Raw genomic sequence first — 17,720 nt, 5'->3', positions numbered from 1 at the left:
GCGTCCAGTTCTGGGCTCCCCAGTACAAAAAAGACAGGGACCTCTTGGAAAGAGTCCAGCGGAGGGCCACAAAAATGGTGAAGGGCCTGGAGCATCTCCCCTATGAAGAAAGGCTGAGTGAACTGGGTTTGTTTAGCCTTAAGACTGAGAGGGGACCTGATCCAGGGTCTATAAATATCTATGGTGTGGGGGGCAGAGTGGCGAGGCCAGACAAGGGGAGCATGACATGGGGAAATGGCCAGAAACTGCAGCATAGGAAGTTCCACACAAATGTGCGCAAGAACTTTACGGTGAGGGTAATGGAGCACTGGAACAGGCTGCCCAGGGAGGTTGTGTAGTCTCCTCTGGAGGTATTCAAGGCCTGCCTGGACACCTACTTGTGCGACCTGGTGTAGGGAACCTGCTTTGGCAGGGGGGTTGGACTTGATGATCTCTGGAGGTCCTCTCCAACCCCTACAATTCTGTGATTCTGTGATTTCATGATTCTGTGAAAAGTTTAAAGTTTGATTTTTGTAGGTCTTTTACTACGTGAAATCCATCTGTAAATTGAAATCACATATATTTGTCCTAACAATAATGAAAACCTTCATGGGAATCAAAATGCCTGGTGGCTGATTTTCCTGCATGTGGGTTACCACTACTTGATCTGAAATATCTTTGAATACTCAGACTGTAGTCTTCAATTCAGAAAAATCCCAGAAATACAATCTCATTTTTGGGGATAATGAGAACATTTCTGAGCACTCTGATGCCACTTAACATATTGGGTTTTTGCATCCTCTAGGGAGCATGGTTATCATTTGTTCAGTAAAAAATAAGGAATCAACTTCATGCTTACTGCCCCATTACAGTGACACAACTGTCCCAGGCAGTAAGCAGTGATTCAGTTTTAAGGCTTTTTATCTTTCCATAGAGAGTGAGAGGAGAAAACATAGCAGTGGAGCATACAGTACATACAGTCTATTCCAGCTAGAAGAGAGCTGGTGCAGCCACAGTAAAGGTAGTTAATAATCCCAAAAATGGTTGCGACAAACAGAAACTATTTTTATAAAATCAGAGTAAAAAGGGAAGACAGCAAGGCTCTCATGTTCATGAGCATCTAGATAAAAGTCATGGCAATAGGTTTTAGATTTTTAGTAGGATTTCAAACAGAAAAAAATAAAACATCTACATTTTTTAATGGCTTGAATTATATTTGCTACAAGTGAACGTGGATATGACCTAAATGGAGTCACTTCCTTTCCAAAAGGCTGTACAACAGCCATTCTGTCAGACTGCCCCTGTGCTGCCATCTGTCACATGGCAACAAAATGTAACTGGTAGGATACTGGTGGGAAGGTTCAACTTCTGCTGCCATACCACCAACATCTGCCTCTGATGCCGTGGACCAACATAACAAAATAGGAGGCATCGCTTTCAGAGCAACCCTCATAATTGCAAAAGATCATTTTCTTTGTCCTGCTCAGCCAAGCCTTCTGCTACATCTACCCATAAGAACACAACTACAGCTGTCACAGCAGAATGTTAAGTGCATGTGGCAGTCATTTTCAAAAGTACAGCCCCTAGTCCAATGGTATCTTCCAGAATTTTCTCCCTCAGAAAAGATGTTTTTGTAGCTACTTCCACAGTGTTTTGCCATCTTTGCAAAGGTTAAATGACAGTAAGGGAGGAGTGAGAGGAAACCAAGGTTTATTTTTTTGATCTGTGCTTTTGGCTTTGTGAAAATTCCACCAGTTCTAGCTTCATCGTTAGTGGAAACTATTATTGTACCTAACTGAGCAGGCCAGAGCTCCCTGCCTGTTTGTTAGCCTTCAGGCTCACACAAACATAGCAGCAAAAGCACAAGAGATGTTTGTTCCGCAGCTTGTCTGGCTAGTATAAATTCCATCTCCAAATGGAAAGTATTTTAATGCTATTTTGTCGGCTAGAGTTACCCTTATGTCAGGCCACACACATCCGTTTCATAACATACTCTACTCGCTGGCCTCAACTGCAAAGAGAACTATTGCACCATCAAAAGCAAATGGCGCCCTCCAGGCCAAGAAGCAGGAGCCCCTCTGACACAGGCATGTCTCCCTCATGCACCTGAGGCCTTGCTCAACAGTCGTTCTCCGTGTGCCTCCCTGCACTGGAAATACACTGCTAAACCACCCATTGGGGCAGCAAGGCTTGGCTAGTTCAGCAGCGACTGCTCAGAGTGGTAGAACATCATCTGGGGAGGGCAAAGAGAGAAAGGCAGAGCACCGTGCAGATCTCCAGTATGAAAGAGAAAGAGGAAGGGCAAAGTATGGCATGGTGAGAAACAAAACTGCAAGATGCTATCTCACTAAGCAGGAAATCAGGGGAAAGAAAGCAGAGCAGCCTCATGGTGTCCCTGCCAGCACCGAGTCTCAAATGGGAGAACTGAAGGAATGTAATGGTTACGACTGGTGGCTCAACAAGGCAGATGTGACCAGGATGAAATATTACGTAAAGTTGCAGGCCTCCTGAGCAAAAATTAAGCCCACTGTGATGAAAACCAACCAACCAACCAACAAACAAAAAAAACAGAGAACGAAGGAGTACTGTCTCCATAGGCAGGGAGGAGCAAGTTGTGGAAAATTAAAAATAAAAAAAAACAGAAACAGCTAATAATGACTCAGTGACCTGAGGGGAAATCTTCTGGCTTTTGGAGTCCCATATATCAAGAATGGGGCAAGAAAATACTGATATTGCAGGCAGTCTGATGAACGCTGCTGGCTGTAAAAAAAAAAAATGGAAAGTTTTAGCTTTATAGAGCTTTGGACTGCTTTCTGTGGCAGAGGCAACATTTTGGGCCAGACTGCCAGCAGTTAACATAGAGAGCTCACCTACCAGGTTCAAAACCAGCAAACAGAATGGGTAGGAAGCAGGAGTATGAGAGACCTTGTTCTGAGCACAAATTATCTAGCTTGCATTTCCAGAATACAAAATAAAACAGAAGATGGAGCTGTTCTGCCAAAGAAGATGAATGAGTGTATTGATACCACAAAGATGATAAACACATGATACTCAAGAACTGGGACTGACAGTTTTGCAAGGTCATGCAATTGTGAGCATGGTGCTATCACAGGCAACATTAAAAAGCCAAAAGTTTGGAAATTCTGGGCCCTACAACACTATGGAAATATGCCAGACAGAGGAGCAGGGGGAGGCTAGGAGGAGGAAGGAAAAAAAAGGAAAATGGCCAGAGCAGTTTTCCTGAAGATCAGATCAAAGACCTAAGAATTTTGTTCCAATTTCTGATGCGAATGCGATTAAGGAGCGGAAACTGAAAAAATAAAGTTGAGTTAGAACTGATAGCTAATTAATTGGGGGAGCTAGACAGAGAATCACAAAATCACAGAAAGGGTGACAAGCTTGAGTAAATGGAGTATTGGAATGTCTTACACGGTGCTGCTGAGCCTTTCACAGCCGCACTGTCCCACTGTAAAACCTGAGTTCTTTCTGAGCCTCCAATTCTGACAGGGGCAATGCTATTTGCATTTATCAAGCAGTTGGCTTCAATACTGTAATATTGTAAAAAACAGAAAAGCTGCCTGACACTTTCAAGTGTAAGGAAGTATGAAAGCAGCTGTCCCCTTTCCCCCAGAAATAACAGAACATATACTCATTGTGGAATATGCTTTCATTAGGAGGGATGGAAATTCCAGGATTCTCATAAAACCTCACTTTTTAAACCAACAGGAATACATTCTCTGAAGTGTTTCTGTATCCCTTCGTGTGCAAGCACAGCCTTCTTTCTTCAAAAACTCATCAGAGGAACTACCTGCCAAGTAACAACCTTAGGTGTGCTCAAGCTGCACCACAGTCATCCCATGGCTCCCAGTGCTGAGGCTTCCTGAATCCCACAGCAGCACAGGAAGGGCAGTGGAGGGATGCTGTGTTTGATCTGGGCACCATGCCTGGGTTCATCTGGGGTGGGAGAAGGGGACAGTGCTATTTAGGCTCAGAAGGGTGCAGGTGCATCAGCTTCACTTCTATCTATGAGGAGTACTTGTGAGACCGGTGATGTCCCAGGGACACATTATTTCTTTTAAAGGGCAGATTTAAACACTTGAATTGAGCCTGCAATTTCAGAGACCCTGCTTTACTAACACACATCTTACTTGTGGTTACCGTTTCTCGAAAGGAAGTGAAAACCGGGTCTTTCTTCCTGGATCGCAGAGACGCAGGAAGAATTAGCTATGCATGCTACCCCGAATGCTAAGAAAACAAAACAAAACACCACAACTAGGAAACACTCCGTCTGAGAAACTTTGCTAAGCAAACCTACAGACATGAACCAAAACTGTCTGTTTCCTCTTGCTGTGCTGCAGAGGACAGTGAGTGACAGAAAGGACAGAGCTCTTTCAATACACACCGAAATTAAAAAATGCCTATTATAGAGAAGGATGCTGATGCATTGCTGAGACATATATGAGAGGGACATTGCATTCTGCAGTGCTGCATGTTGCACAGATGCACTGGGAGGGGATCTGGCAGCAAACTGCCCCCTCTGAATGTGGCGCTCAGTCCTGGTACAGAGGCTACCAGAGCACCAGATGCAATTGCGCTAGCAACAATGCAAAGTTTCTCTTCCCAACTCGGTGGTTTTCTCAGTCTGCTTCTTCTTAAGAGATGCTTTGAAATCCAACTGCCCTTTGAAGTTTCTCAAGTACAGCATGACATTTATTTAAGGTACAACCTAAACTGTTTTCTTTCCAGATCCCATCCCCTCTCTCTCTTCTCTCGTTTCTCCTGCAAGCCCCGCACTCCTCCCACGTGTGAGAAGCACCGAAATGGGCCCCCCTCTGGGCCGCTCGGCCACAGCCTTGCGTGACGGGAGCCTGCGGCACGTGGGCGTCCGCCGGGCAGGCCGCCACGGCGGCAGGCTGACACCCCAGCCCGGCCGGAGGATCCCGTTTGAAGGAGAGGCGCGGGGGGGGGGGAGGGGAGGAGAAGGCCCTGGCGCGGAGGCCAGCTGCTGACTAACCCGGCCGCGCTCTCACGCAACCCCACTGCCTGTCAATCTCCCCTCGCCTCTGACAGAGGTCTGGCGCCCGTTCAAACCCTTGCGTGCAAGCAGGCGGGCCGCCTTACCCTGTGAAGTATTTCATAACAACAACAGCTGTTAAATATTGATGACTCCTGGCAGGCTCTGAATGCTTTTCATGAAGGTTAAGCCTTCGTGTAATGGAACCTAATTCCTCATTATGCACTGTATCGGATATCTGGAAGTTGCCTAAAAAAAGCGAGAGGGCTTAAAGTACAGAATCAGAACATAACTCGCCAGCGCCAGGGAGTGGGGCAAAAAACAGCGATGTGAAAGGCAAGGAGAGTTTCTGTGAAGTAAGATCCTTTCACAAACAGCACGCAGCGCTACAGGAGCAACGACTGGAGCAGTGGATTTAGCTGTATTCCCCTGGGTCGTTTTGCGTTTCTATAAATAGCTGCAGATGAAATAAACTTCATAAGGCGGCAATCTGACTGTCACTGCAGTCTATATATGAAAGTACACATGGTAATTATTTCTACAGAAAAAAGAAAAGGAGGAGAAAGCGCAATCCCACAGCCTCTCCTCCAGCATCAGTCCAGAGAAGTCTGATTTGTGGCCATCAGGCTCTGAGATGTTGCCCTGGAAAGCACTCAAAGCTGGGCTGGATGGGGCCCTGGGCAGCCTGAGGTGACAGGAGGCATCTCTGACCACAGCAGTTTAAGAAATGCTGAGAGCTGTTCGGTGGCTGTTGTGAAAAGTATGTGCATATGAAGAGCGTGTCTTATGATAGTTTTTTTTAGTGGTTTATGCTAAGTGTATCTCACAAAACTCATTCACAATAAACTACACTTTTACTTCATGTTTTTCTGTAGTCTGGGACTGTAACATCTTTCTTATCCCACAGCTTCTGAGCAACCAGAGGTCCACAGAAAAACTGTGCCTCTATGTGAAACCTACTTGCATGATGCCAGCAACAAACTCAAAATACCTTGTCTAGAAAGCACATCTCCTCCCTGCGGCTCACTGTTGCAGCCTTTCTCTCTTCTTATGACTCAAGAGATATCTTGCCAAGAGAAAACCCCACACTATGCATTGGTAAAGATATTTTAGATATCTGCTTGTACTGCCCTAACTAAATATTAATCACTTGGTCTGGTAAACTATATTGGATATAAGACTGCCAAAGAGATTCACTCCTCCTAGATTATCCCCAAATATAAGACTTATTCCAAGTAATTTTTTTCCATTTCATCTTTGTAATCCTATTTGATCACCTACTGCTTTAAATCTGATAAATTGACAGTGGGAGGAACCTGCTGATTTATAGATTTGGTCCTGGGGCCTTAAATTTGTCCCTGTATTATTTCATTCTAAGCATGATTAAGCTGTAATACATTAGCTTGTCCTAAAGTGTATTTGCTTGCACCTGCTTTTACATGCATACAAAGTAAATACAATTGGAGTATTCTGTTAAATTACAAGATGGCCACAAGCCTGAGTCCTAGGCAATCTTAGGTAAGAAATCTGCAATCCACTTGGATAACTTTCACATCAACAGACACAGTCTTTATACAAATTATTTGCCATTAAGGCTCAAGCTTGTAAGTTACTTGTTTGTTAATCTGAATCAAGTTGTGAAGTGTAAGTTTAATAAAGAAAAAAAAATTAAGAGAATCCTGATGTATTTAGATGCTTAGCAATAATTAGTTCCAGTGGGAATGGCCTTAGAATGTACAAAAAATGTAATTTTATATTTGTTTAGCATTAGTCTCAATTTTCCTCTATATGAATATATATGAAACACTGCACGGTAAGCCACAGTTCAGCAAATTCAAGTGGGCTACAATGTATTCTGACCTGCCACATCCTGACCATCTGAGAAGGATCCCAGCAAATCTCACTGATCACGGCATACATGCACACTCAGAGGTACAGTACTTCAGGACATATTTACTCTATTATCTACGGAGCAGATAGTCTACCAAAACGACTTGCATAGTTTCGCAATTGTTCTTAGTGTCTTTAATTAGAGTTTTGTTGAATAGTTGTTCATCTTTTTCCTTCTCTATGTATTTAAAAAAAAAAAAAAATGTACAGGGAAAAATAAAAACTTTTCTGTATTCTTTGAATCGTTTTCTGTCTTTACAGTGAAATAAATCTTTTTATATGGATCATATTATTTCATAAGCCTGAGGCCATTTTTTTTTACCAGTTAGATTCTTCCAATTAAAATAATGAAGTGATGGACATTGGGGTACGCAGCAGAGACAGCTCTCTTTGAAGTGAGACTGTAATGCCTACAACTGTTCACTGTGCAAGACTAATTATTGCATTAAACAAACAAACAAACAAAACATAAGTCTTCTTTTACGGGAAACAATTTGTTGAAATAAGCTCAAGTCTGAAGTGTATTTCAGAAATATGAGACTAGAATTCTTTTTTCTCTTTTTTTTTTTTTCCTGGAAAGACAGCTAAAAGAAAAATTATAGGTGGTAAGAAGTAAGAATCTACAATCTACTGGAATCTTCTCCACTTTAAAAAATGGAGACTCTTAAGTGTTGCATCTTATGGAAGAAATGCAATAAAGTCCTCGTAAAATATTTATCTTGAGAATATCAGAACATTTTTAGTCTTCATCAGCTGCAGAAGATGTGCACCAGTTTACCCTCTTCAATTTAGGCCTACAGTTCAGAACATTTAGTAAATCAGTCCCTGAAGAACGAAATCAAATCAAAGGCCAAGCATGAAAATAAACGCAACTAGGAAAGTGTATGAGAAAGTCTCTCTCACCCTTCCTGATTAAATCAATCTGACAATGACTGACTTATCTGAAATTTACATTATCTTTGCTTTCCTTTTTGGATTTGATAACCTCTTTCAGCCCTGTGTTTGAAACAGTCTATCTCCTGAGCTTTCACTTCTCAATTTGTGCTGCTTTTATAACATTCTTGTCCCTTTATAATTTCATTTGCACCACTCTGCATGGAAAGGCACAGTCTAAATTCATACCTGCTATCTCCAAGAGGGAATTTAAGTCAGTATCTCTTAGAAAAGAGTTGAAAGAGCATATGTCAGTAGGCCAGTATATCACCCAAGAGACTGTTTAAAAATAGCCAAAGCACAAGATCTGGAGAGGATAAAGGAAACCTTTAAGATGAAATAAACATTGCATCTAAAATATTCACGCTGAGACCTTAGTGCACAGGATGTGCATATGTTATGCAGAAAACCAAATCTGGCTTCATCAGATTCAGAGCTAGGAGTATCATAAGAACAATTCCAATCTGCCTTATACAGCAGCCATGCTGTATCCAGTATTAAAGGCAAAGGCACAGGCACATTTGCTTTCCAGTGGACTTAAAATAAGCAAACACACTTGAGAATCTCCACCTTTAAATCAGATGGAGATTGCAGCACTCTGCTGCACAAACACTGATAAATATATATCAGAGAATATGGCACTCCCTGTCTAAGGCAGAGCTGCTCTGCTTTGGAGATTTTTTTTTTTTGCTGTCTTTTGAGACAGCCCTGATGATGAGACTGATTGTAATAAAGAGCTGACTTGAGAGGTCAAATGGACCTAACAGGTGGGAAAAATATGCCTGGTTGGGGCTCCTCAACCTTTGGTTTTTCTCCTCAAATACATAATAGAAGGTGCTGAGACAAGATACAGGCAAAAGAAATATCAGGAACGGTATCTGAAAGTTCTAGAAATTATTTTAGAATCAATTTTCAGGATAGCTTTCAAACACTCAACAATATCCCAGGAGTTTTTAGAATATTGAAAAAAAACTAGTAGCATGAGAATCTCTCCTAAAAAGTTACGAATGAAGTAGAAGCCAACAACTGAGGTAAAAAATCGAAGTGTCAGAATACTAAATTGGTAATGCTACAATCTCTAGATAAGTTTAATGTGTTTTTATACACATTAATATTTTAAGACAGGCATTTAAAGTCTAGTCCTGTAAAGCTATCCAAACAGATGGACCTTGCTCCCAACTGGAATCACTTGCAAGTCAGAGGGACTGTAAGGAAGGCATTTCAGTTTGTCCAAAAAGAAATTGCTTTGCAGAACAGGAACCTTCTGCAGAAGTAGAAAATACATGTGCATCATGTGTTCAATTACTACAAGAACCTTCATTTTTCACTTCCTCACCACTGTTTTTCTTTGTCTCTTTTCACAGGCAGGTTCCACGCTCAGAAAGAAGATCCTCAACAGACCCTAAAGATCTGAAGCAGGCAAGGAACAGGCTGACATATTCTCTGTGTTAACACTGGACAAATTAAATAAATAAAAAGCCACAGTCCCTAAATCAGTGGCCAAAATTAGAACCTTCAACATTTCTAAAGCATAATGAAAAATAGTACCTTCAACAAAGACAGAGGGGGCAAGATTTGAAAGCTCTAGAAGTGTAAAGTAGCCCTGCTTTGATTTGATATTTTATTTTTAAAAACATAATTCTTAGAGATAAAATTAAAATCCAGCCACACATTTCTTATCAGACCTGTCCGAGAGAAGACAAGGAACAGCCAAACAATGTTCTGTTTTTCAGAAACAAAGTGCTAGCTAATAAAATATAACCCTTTCTCCAGTTTCAACTCTTCTGCATGTTTGTCACTGACTTGAACAGGCAAGTCAGAGTCCTGTGAAGGTGTCTGCTGCCTCAACTCACAGCAAGAAACAGAAGAAATAATCACAATTCCTTATGGGAAAAAGGAAACTTGTGTTCCTCCCCTGAAATGTAAAAGACTGTGGCCCCAGCTTTCAAGAAAATGATATTTAAATACAACTTTCACCAAGCAATTAATGATAGATGAATAGTACACATAAAGAGAATTATGATACATATGTTACTTCTCATGTTCCTTCTTATTCTCTCAAAGTCTTCTGAATGAAATGGGTAATATCCTACATACTGACTCATCAGATCTGTTTTACACACATTATCTAACACAAATATCACCTTATACTGGTTTTCATCAGTTACAATATGATTTCCACAGATGTACACAGACTCTGCCAGAATCAGTCCAATAACTCTGAGACACAAGTTATCAGCACTATGCTGAGGAAAATATGAAATGCTTTAAGGCGGAAAACAAACGCTGCAAATTGCAAAGAGCAAAATCAAAGATGCCTTTGCACATATTCTTTAATGCTATGAAAATTAACTGAAGAAAATCCATACACCCAAATTTGTTTTCGAGCTGCATAGTTTTATGAGGAATTGTGAAAGCCTAGGTGTCTGAGCACTGCATCTCAAAGAGACTCTCAGCAGTGAGAGAGCCTTTTTCCTCCTGCCTGGGCAGAGCTGCAGGGAGGAGGCTCATTTGTGCATTGCCGGTCTCACAGGCAGCAGAGCTCTATTCCTCTGATCAAGAGATCACTTTCATAACCACTTTTCTGAGGTCACAAATGAGTCTGCTGCAGTCACGCAATCCCTTGCCTACCAGAGTTTACTATAACAATACAGGTTCATGAAGACCTTTTAAAGAGGCAGCGCATCCTTTTTACCAACGCAAGTGTACGGCACACACATGGTATTATATGGGCTGAACCAAAACGTTGTGGGGCTGTTGTATTTCTGTTCAACCAGGGGGAAAAATGTGTGGTTTGGAGTTCTGTCTGGCTGGAACAACGTCCCCTAGGTAAAATTTAAAAATAATAATAAATTAAGATAAATAGTTCTGGAATTCTTTTCAAGTACATGGGCGCCTTTTTCAAATATTTATTCAGCCTGCTCCTTTTTTATTATCTTAAAGGTCCGTGTCTGCCAACCATGTGCTACTGAGAATTATGCTAATTAAGATATTTAAAAGCCATGGTAAACAGTGAAACAAACATTACATTAAATAAACAACAGATACGATTGGTCTGAATTAAACATTTGCTGCTGCAGAGTTAGAAGCAGCAATGACACAGAAGCGTATCATCAGGAAATGGGCTTACTATCAAAAATTTGTTCAGAAGAAATACTATGAGAATACAATGAATACTAGTTAGAGCTTGTTTCTAGGACAAAAAGCCCATTTTATATTTTAACTGGGAGTGTCCCACAAATGGCCAACATACTAATCTGTTTTATGGAAAAGCCACGTTGCTGTTAGTCGGACTGGTCTTTGGCAGTGGTGGTGGGGGGGACATAAATCTAAAAAATTAAAATTCTTTTTCCTGCTATGGTAAGTCATTTCTACCCAGTGAATGGTGGTTGGCCTATTTTCACAACCAGTTTGCACTACAGAAAAAACAGTTGTTCCATCATGAAATATTTCCATTAATGTATTCCATTTAACTGAAATAAAGTTTTCAAAAGCTTCAAAGCCTGTGATATGAGAAATGAAGTTGGACGTATCTCTTATTGACTTTTGTGAGGATTAGCATAGGCACACATTTCATCTACAGATAGCATGGGCTTGCCCAAACCAGCTTTGTAATCCAGCTTAAATAAGTAACAATAGCAATGAGGCCACAGCGCTGAGCCCACAGAAGACTCGTGTATGGGCTGGGATGAGCTGTGTGCACGCTGCATCGCAAGCTCTTCGCTATAATTAGCCATGTCAGACAGATTAAAGTCTGCTCAGATATACGTACACGTTCTACAGCCAGCTTCAGGGACTGTAGAGATGTGCCCAAGGCTGGTGTAGGGCCCTTTGCTTCTTCCATAGAGATTCAGGTTTGATCCTGATAGCTATCTTCATTCAGCACTGGGAGAAGTCCCCTCCCATCACCACTACAGTTTACAGAAATGATGACCTTCTGGTGTAGCTTTGATATGCCTCCTCAAAAACATCCTCACCTCTGCTCCAAGCCTTGCCTATGCTTACAGATGGGAATTAGGCTGAAAACTGGGCAGGAACAATGGGGCTGCTGCTTATGGACCCTGCAGTCAAGAGGCTGGTGCACTCCGCAAGAGGAAAGTCAGGGCATGCGGCAGGCTCAGACGTGTCATCACAGCTTCTAGGCTTGGACAAAGTGCTGCTGGAGGTGGTGAGATCTATAAACAGAATGTGATCTATAAACAGAGGGCGTTGACAGCCCCAAGAGTGACCTGAAGGGTAACAGGATTGGTGCAGACAACGCTAAAGGCATTTCCGAAAACAGACCACGGCTTCAAAACTTTCTGAAACTTTTGCAGAAGTTGCCCTAAGTCTTGCACTACTGACTTGTTCTAATTCAGTGTTACAACTTCCCGTGGAAAGGAAAATCATACATAAGGTCAACTTGTGCCTAAACAAAGAGATGTGACTTTGCCCCTCTTTATAAAATTTGGCTAAACCACAAATTAATGCAAGATGAAATAGCCCTGGATAATAATGCTAAGTATTTAATTAACAGCGATTTTTCCTTCGTAGTCATGGAAAGAGATACATGAGAATACTGTTGTTTTACTTTACCTTTACAAACAAATTATACTGTTCTTCTGGAGGCAGATGGCAAAGAAATCCTTTGTAACAGCAGCAGCGAGCATCCGTATGAGTATTTCAGGGAAAACAGCTGCTAGAATTCTTGCTGCTTAGCACCACTTTGGCAATCTGCTGCAGAACTGGTACCAAACAGTTTGGTGCTATTGACAGTCCTTTTTTGATTCCTCAGTATATGAAAACAAAATATTTTCAATCTTTTTTCAAGAACACGACCTCTTATTTTCAGCTTCAGTGTGGAAATTGCTCTAATTTCCAAGGAGATGTAAGAAGGACTCTAACTCACGTCCCCACATTCAATTGGATCTACGATTCTAGAGAAAGAATTGGTCAATAATTTAAGTGTAGTAAAATCAGGAAAAACAATAACCCCTGCTATGTCAGTTTCCAAATAATTACTGCAACCTTCCCTTGTTCCCTTTGTAGCTCTGAGAAGTTGCGTCCAACAACCAAAGATCTGTTCATCACCTCTATACGTAAGAGAAAATGAAGACTGTTTTGAAATGGCTGCAAATCTGTCTTTAAATTCCCCTTTTTTAGTCCTTTTGTGAAATTTATTTCGTTTGAAAATTATCCAAAGAAATGTAATCCAAATCCCTTAAACTTCAGCTAATAAACTAAAATCGAACGATTTCAGATTAGTGTAATACAAATCATTATTTAATACATAAATTGACTTTAAATGGATACTAAGAGATATTCTTTCATTAGAAATAAGTTTAAGCACTGTGAGAAATTACAGTAATTACAATGAAGCTTCAGGGATTTCTGAGTAACTCAGTTACCAAAATTACATCAAGCATGCTCAGGAGAGAGCTGTTACCCTTGTCCCCTTCCTGCAGCCTTGATATCCTACACATATATGGCGCACAGCTACCTTTCTCCCATAGCCCAGTGCTTTTCAGACATCTTTTTTTTTAACAGTGGAAATAAAGGTGTTCTTCTGAAACAGCGTAAAAGAAGATCTACCTTAGGACTGCTGAAAAATATCCTCAGTATCCAAGTAGTAGGCATATTCAAGAAGGCAACAAATAGTGCTGAAAGAAGTTTAAGGCGAGTTAAGACTTTGCTGCGATTGAGCCTTTTGCACATGGCTGGGCATACACCGTGTCTTAGCGCTGCCTTTGCTTGGTGCATAAAACAGGAGAAGAATCTGGAGTGCTTGACTGTAGCACTTCGCAACAGTCAAGGCAATGCAGCTGGGAGTAGTGAAATCAAGGCTGGATCAGGGGGCAGGCTGGGAGCATTCTTATGTCTAAGGCATTTTCCACTGCCCAGATGTTCCACAATTGCCACTAGTTGTGAGACACTGGACAGACCAGTCCCTGTGGGTGTTCTGATCCCTGGGAAGCATTAAGGAGGCCCAGGCCTGTCCAGCATCGAGGAGACACAAAGGTATTTTGAGGGGCTGATCATATCTTCCCCCATGTGGTTGCTCTGCCAAGTGTAGCTGTGGTGCAGGAATTCAGCTGTGGTGCAAGATTCATTTTGTGCTTTAACCCAATGAGCCAAAATACCATCTGAGACCAACATGTAGTTAATTGCTGTGAGAACAAAACTTCGAATTTCCTGACCTATTCAAAGTTTGAATTTCCCATTATTCCCACATTCCCGTCCTAACAGATGGTATACAGGACATAGTTTCAAAACTCCCTGTATTGGAGCATATGCAAAGAGAATGAGATGAACTAAACTGCATAGGCCTGGAAACCTGCTCTTTATTCACAGAATGGTAAGCTTCTAAAGGAACCGACTGACGTGCCCGTGCAACCCCCCTTTCATAAAGCTAATCCTTCTGATGGAAACTCTTGCACCAAATCTATCACTGCATGAGGAGCTGGAAAAGCACTGGTTAGCAGAGCTGACTCATCAGCTGACTAGCCCACAGCATGAGCCACAAAGGACCAAGAATGCTGGTGGTGGCATGAAGCGTGTGGGTGGGAGCAAGGAATAAGCAATCATCTGGCAGCCTAATGTAGTAGGGAGGGTTGACAACACTCATTATTTATTCCCCCCTCCCGCCCTAAGGCTTCATCCCTCTGCTGCAGTGATTCTCACCATCCTGATGCTGTGGTAGGGCTCTATGCAGGGGAGGGAATGAAAGGTACATCCCCCATAGCCCACGCGACGAAAGCATCAGCTGGCTATCTGAGCTCACCACACCCGGACCACATACAGTAAAAGGCTCTCATGGAGGAGAATGGGAAAGAGGTTTGCTGCTCCTTCTCTCACCCAACAGGAGATGAGAACGATGCATTAGTAGCAAAAAAAGAGAGCACTGCTTTTCCACCAAAGTCAAGTCTGTCGGTTGAGAGAATAGATGGAGATCCAGTGTTGGAATGGCAGAGGGCAGATGTAAGAAAAAGAGCTTAGAGAAGCGAGGAACACAGAGAAAGAAAATGCTGTAGCAGTTATAGGAAAAGGGGGAAAGAAAACTATGGAGAAAACAAGAAAATCTACAGGTGAGGAAGATACAAAAAAGAAACATTTAAAAAGAGGCGTGATGATTTATGTCTGGGGAAGGCTGCTACTGTTAAATAGGTGGAAAATATTTCTTGAGATTTCAGAAGAAAACAGATTAACAAAATGCAGACAATGAAACAGGGAAGGAAATTCACCAAAGTAAACAGTAAGAGCTAACACAGGAAAAATAAAATTGGCGGATTTAATTAAAAGCTTGATATGAAAATACACTGATAAAATCCCCCAAATTGACCACATGTATTCCATTACTTCTGCGATAATCTGAGATCACTTTTCAGAGCTCTTCCCCTCCAACATCTTGCTAATCTGGCAGCAGTACAGCTAGCTGATGCCCAATTTGACCAGCAAAAAACCTCTGCAGCCGAATTACTGAAGTTGTGAAGGTGCAAGCTTACTCACTTGTTTAATGCTTCACTGTTCTCAGTGATGTCTTTCTTTGATTTGCAAAAATATATTTAAATTCCAGCAATGCATTTTCAAAACACTAAGCCAGATTCTGAAGGCCTGAATTGTGTCATTCACTAATGGCAATCTGGTAAAATAACAAGGAATTAAAGACTTGATCAACGTCTTTATGTTTCCTTCCCAGTCAAACCTGTTGTTTTCTGTGAATTGGTTTTTTGCCCAAATTTAGTTTACAGCTGGACTTTCCCAGCAGATTGCCTCAGTGATAAAGAGGTTATAGGTTTCTCACCGTCTTCTTCATCCTTGGAAAATTTCCGTTCTATTTCCCAATCTCCACTGCAGGCATTTCAGGACAGATGAGTATATAGCTTAAAAGTCTTCCCCAAATATGTTTCTCACTTGCTGCTGTACCTACACCATTTAGCAAGGGAGCAATGGAGACTTCCCATTCCACTTTACTTTCTGAAGTGAAATTAAGCTTGTTGAATATTTTGTTCAGAGATTCAGAAGCTGAAATATTTGCTGAAGCTAGAATATTTCAAGAAAGCACATCAACCCCAGTCTGGACAGTGTGACTTGACCTGACTAGAGAGAAAATAGAGAAACAATAAAGCAACCTCTTTACCCAGTGTATTCCTGAAAATCTGCGGCACTGCAGTTCTAATCTCCCCTCTGGCCTTGTTCTGCCAGAGATGACTATCTGAGTCACTCTGCTGCTGTTAAGGACATTCTCAATTACCGGTGAGATCTCAATTAAAAGGTGAGATTGCAAAGCAAAACTTTGAATTGACATTACCTCTGTTTTCCAAGCCGTAAGTTTTCAGGAGCAAACGTAGGATCACTGTCTCCAAACAACATGGTAGTTATTACCAAATTTATTAAATATTTCTTAAGTGCTTGTTAGCATCTATAAGAATGAAGATTGAATATCACATTGTGTAATACCTTCAAACTCTCTGCCATGTCACTAGGTGTGTATTTGGCTCAGAAGAAAGATCTCTTCCCTTAAAATGATATGTAGAGCCATATTGCTAGCATTAATTATCATAATATTATTCTGATGGTTCCAAGGAAGTGTTAAAAACAGACAATTCCTGCTGAACAGAACAGTTATTTTAAAGCACTCGGCACTTTGCATGACTGAGCCTTCAATAACTATTGAAGTAATTCCTGTAATTTTAAACACCTTTGATTTCCTCATACAATTATAATTGTTTTTCCAGATATACAACCTTTTTCTACATCGAGCGATGTTTATTAAGACATAAAAAGAAGAAATATAGGTTCATTTTTTTCCACTATTGTCTTAGCCATCATCATAACATACTGGCATATTTTCCTCATAAATCCTTACATTCATCAGTTCAAGATCTATGTAAGTTACATTGCTTGTCCCCTGAAGAAATGTTTTCATAAAATATTATTTATTGGGCTGCTTCCCCTCACAAGGTTTATAGGGGCCATCTGATGGCAAAGTATCATTTTAAAAAATTATTTGGAACAAAATACTGAGTCTTTGTGACAAGCTTTCAGTAACACTGATATGCAACATAATGCTAATATGTGGAAGATAACATTTCTGGTACAGATACTGAAACCTTATGTAAGATTCATATAAGGGCCATATATGTTCTGCAGGTATACAATTAGTAAAGTGATTATGAAGGCATGAATGGATCAGAAGAAGAAAACATAAATTATATTGGGGTTTGATTTAGATCTGATCTTTCCTTGCTTTCAGTCCTCTTCTCTCTGCTTATTTCAGCTGTTTCCAATATGTAAGTAGCCAATTCACTGCAGGTTCAGAGGTAAATGGGAATAGCTGAAACTTTATTTATTAAAATAAAAGCTACAGCCAGAAATTTACTTCCAATACATACTTTCAATTGTATATATTCCATACAGATTTAAAAAGGGAATGCATTGAGGATATTTCAATGGAATCTTAGAAACACAGTAAATCCATGTGATCTGTTTTCAGCAAGACTGTTCTATAGCATCAAACCTTCATGAAAGAAATTATGAGCTTCTTTGAAGGAAGTTTTAAAGTCTATTTGCATGTTCTCTTAGGAAACATTTAATTCAGTTTACTGATATGCATTATGCCTCCACTTCTACAGATGTAAAGATTTTTTTAAAAAATCATCACTTGTCTTCCCTACAGGACTGTACCAAAATTCTAACCAAATTAATACTGGATTTATAAAGGAAAATCTGCTATGCCTTATCTAAAAAGTATTTAATTTAATGGTGGTGAATGTTCAGAGCACAAATATGTTACTGGTATATTAGATAGAGAGGAAAAGCATCTGTGTCAGTCAGCTGGGAATTTCTTTCAAAAATATGAAAAAAAGACTAGACCAAATATAATTAAAGAAAAACAAATACTTTCTAGTAATCCAGTGAGTCAAAC

At 40.7% G+C, this 17,720-nt stretch overlaps 1 protein-coding gene across 1 annotated transcript in view; it reads right to left on the bottom strand.

Annotated features, from left to right (window-relative positions):
• AHRR (aryl hydrocarbon receptor repressor) overlaps positions 1 to 17,720 on the bottom strand; it is a gene marked incomplete at both ends in the record, with an annotated part of 65,829 nt that overhangs the window by 26,444 nt on the left and 21,665 nt on the right. The window lies entirely within an intron of this gene.

This window comes from Tetrao urogallus (genome assembly GCF_951394365.1).
Source record: "Tetrao urogallus genome assembly, chromosome: 3".
NCBI classification, from domain to species: domain Eukaryota; kingdom Metazoa; phylum Chordata; class Aves; order Galliformes; family Phasianidae; genus Tetrao; species Tetrao urogallus.
This window is presented reverse-complemented; position numbering and strand designations above follow the sequence as displayed.